This window comes from Ipomoea triloba, chromosome 8 (assembly GCF_003576645.1).
Source record: "Ipomoea triloba cultivar NCNSP0323 chromosome 8, ASM357664v1".
In the NCBI taxonomy this organism is placed as follows: Eukaryota; Viridiplantae; Streptophyta; class Magnoliopsida; order Solanales; family Convolvulaceae; genus Ipomoea; species Ipomoea triloba.
The window spans coordinates 7,723,136-7,726,842 of record NC_044923.1 but is presented as its reverse complement, the minus strand read 5'-3'; the positions used below and the strand labels follow the sequence as shown (position 1 = coordinate 7,726,842).

The following is a 3,707-nucleotide window of genomic DNA, read 5'->3' as shown; positions in this document are numbered from 1 at the left end:
AGGGGTGGAAATAGGTTAGGCCGAGCCAAACTTTAGAAATTTAGGCTTGGGCCTGCAATGAAAATCTAAAGCCTGAGCTTGAGCGTAGGCCTGTATGTAGGCTTTTTTTTAGGCTCAAGCCTGAGCCTACAGTTGGCCTAGTCTGGCCTGAAGCCTTTTTAAAAGCCTATTTAAATAGGCTTTTAAAAAGGCTTCAAAATAGATCATAAATAGGCTTTGAGCCTATTTAAGGCCTCCATTTTTAAGCCTTTTAAAGTATACTTGTAAAAAATTTACAAAAAATACCTAAGTTAAATTGTATTATTATTTGTTATCTTATATAATATCATAAATAATAAACAATCAACTCACATAATTAAGTTGCGATATTATGACAGTAAGTAAGAATACATACAACAAGATTAACTTGGGAATCATCACTTGCGGGAATTGAACTCGAGTTCTCCTAAAATTTTTCTCCACAAAAAAAGATCACTTGCCACTTGAACTACCCCATTAGGTTAGTTTGGCATATGTTATTGTATAATAGGTGAAATGCATTTCATGTATAATATTTTTTTATCAACACAATTCCAAATGTGTGGCGTATTTTATCTGAATATCTTAAACGCATTTGGGAGATGTATTAGAAGTAGTTCAAAAGAATAATAAAGAGGCTATGAGTTTGTGGCTCGGTCAATGGCATAAATGCATTTTCCAAATACATTTTGCCTACATTCGTCCAAATTTAAAAAATTGTCCATTTTTGTCCACCTATTTTTAAAACCGTCTATTTCAGTCAAAAGCCCTTAAAAATTTTACAAGGTTCTCAAAGTTTGTTGAAATTTTAGAAAATTCATAAAGGTTTTTTTTTCTACTCGAGACTGACACAAGTCATGTTAGTTAGAGTGACTTTGTCACCGTTTCAATAATTTTTATTCTTATTTTTAACTTTTTTGGTTACTTTGGTTCAATCTTCTTAATCTTGGCATCTCATGATTTTATGGATTCAAACAATATTAGTTTTCATATTCTAACGAATATAGTAGAATCCATAAAATCATGGAATCTCAATATATATTAAAAAAAAAAAAAATTAACTGGCGCAACAAAGAAAGTTTTAAAATAAAAAATAAAAATAAAAATAGTGGCATAGGTAGCGTCAGTCTTGAGCCTTTTTTTTTTTTTTTGAAAAATTTTATTAAAGACATTTGGAAAATTCATTTTTAGTAGTGCGGGTAGAGTCAAGCCAATTTATTTTTTAAAAATTTTTGTCAAACTTGTTTGGCATATTTTATCGTAGCATACATCAAACGCATTTCCCAAATATATTTTGATGTATAATAGTTGTTCTGACAAACACATTTGATATATTCAATCCGAATATCTAAAATGCATTTGGGAGATGTGATTGAGTTAATATTTAAAAAAAAAAATCAAAAAGTATAAATGCATGTGGGAGAGGTGTTTGAAGCCTAGTCAAAGATTCAAACGTATTCTCCAAACGCGTTTTGTCTGTTTTTTCAAATTTTAAAAGTTTTTCTATTTTTGTCCACCAATTTTTAAAATCGTCTATTTTAGTCTCAACCCCTCAAAATTTTCTAATCACCTAAAGTTTTCAAATTTTTAAAAATTCATAAAATTTTTACATATTTATTACTCGAGACTGACATTGACACCATGTTAGTAATGTTTTTTTTTTCTTTGTTGCTCCGGTTCAATTTTCTTGATCTTCAAATGTCATGCATGGTTTTATGGATTCAACAATATATATTTGTTTTAGGAGTTCTACTATAGAGACCCCCAAATTCTACACCATCAATTATATTCCCTGATGTGACAAGAATGGATAAGAGATTTTCATCTTGTGGGTTCAGAAAAAGTTATTTACATCCAAGATTTGTGAGAAGGAATAAAAGTTGGGAGTACAAGTACTATTTTCCTTATTTTAGTATTCTAACAAATGTAGTTGAATCCATAAAATCATGAAATTTCAAGATCAAGAAAATTGAACCGAAGAAACCAAGATTGAATAAAAATAAAAATTAAAAAAAATAGTGGTAGCGTCAGTCTCAAGCGAGTATTTAAAAAAAATAGTCAAATGCATTTGGAAAATGCTTTTTGAATATTTTAACGTATAATACGTCAAATGCATTTCTCAAATACATTTGATGTATAATATTGTGTTTTGTCAAACTCATTTCCCAAATGTGTTTGACATATTCCATCCAAATATTTCAAACGCATTTGGGAGATGCGTTAGAGGTATTTCAAAAAAATAATAAAAAACTAAAAACACATTTTGGAGGTGCGTTTAATTTGAAGCTCTGTCAAAGGCAAAAACGCATTTTCCAAACATGTTTTGCCTATGTTTGTCCAAATTTCAAAATTCTTATATTTTTGTCCATCAATTTTAAAAATCATTTATTTCCGTCAAAAGCCCTCAAAATTTGCCAACCATCTAAAATGTTGTTGAAATTTTAAAAAATTCATAAAATTTTGCATATTTATTTGTGTCTCGAGACTAACGCTAACATCGTGTTAGTAATGTTTTAAAAAAAAGCTTTCTTATTGTTCCGGTTCAATATTCTTGATTTTGAAATGCCTACTGATAACAACCTCAAATTTACTGAAAAAGGAGTTATATATTGGTCTCAAATATCAAGAATGGTCTAAAACATGGCGTTAACAAGATTAAAAAAAAAAGTCAAAAAGTAAAACACATTTGCCTACAAAAAGAACTTTGCAATGGATTTTAAGGCACAACTATACTACTTATCTACTAAGAGACTTGAATATCCAGGTTTCTATAAACAGAAACATATATAAGCTTTTATATTACATCCACTATTCAAAGCTCTAACTTGAATCATCTAGATTCAACTAGGGGTGGGCACTTCGGTTCGGAAAACCGAACCGAACCAAATCGAACCGTACCGAAGTAGTTCGGTTCGGTTCAATATAAACCGAAAGAACCGAACGGTACTTAATATAGAGAAACCGAACGGTTCGGTTCGGGTTTTTACCGAACCAAACCAAAAACCGTTCGGTTTTTTAAATATATATAATAAATAATAATAATGAATATTGAACCGTGATGAGGGGATGATGGATGAGCAAGATATTACTTTACAATTTGGATTGCTATGTTAATTTTGTGTTTGAATTGTTTTGTTTTTATGTAATATTTATATTTTAGACTTTGGATTATGCGAATATGTATTGTTTGGCAGTGTGTTATTTGAAAAATTAGTAAATGTTGAAAATTGAACATCGTAAACCGAACCGAATCCCGAACCAAACTTTTTTGTAAAACCGAATGGTATCATTTTTTGTAATACCGAAAACGAAAAAACCTGAATCGAATTATCCCGAAGTGCCCACCCCTAGATTCAACTTTCAAAATTTTCACTCAATGAGACTTGGTAGTAAAAGCTCCTAGCGAGGATTGAACTCGCGACCTTTCTCTTACGAAGCGAATGCACTACCACTATGCTATAGAAGCAATTATTAATATATCCTATTTGTCTCTTCTAATGCTTCACTCCACTAGTCATCAAACTTTTTCTTTGGATCTTGACTTTTAAACTCTTCACTAGTACAAAACAGACCATAAATTTAGGACAATTTGCGTCCGGAGTTGCAACTCCGGACGCGTAAAGTGATGCGGTGGCATTTTTGTAATTAAAATATGTTAATAAAATTGCTAAAAAGAAAAATATTTGTAA

General features: G+C 30.5%; 1 non-coding gene across 1 annotated transcript; it reads right to left on the bottom strand.

The window, feature by feature from the left end:
- Positions 1–3,412: 3,412 nt before the first annotated feature.
- On the bottom strand, positions 3,413–3,484 carry TRNAT-CGU. Its single transcript has one exon. It is a non-coding gene; the product is annotated as a tRNA-Thr (tRNA).
- Positions 3,485–3,707: the final 223 nt, after the last annotated feature.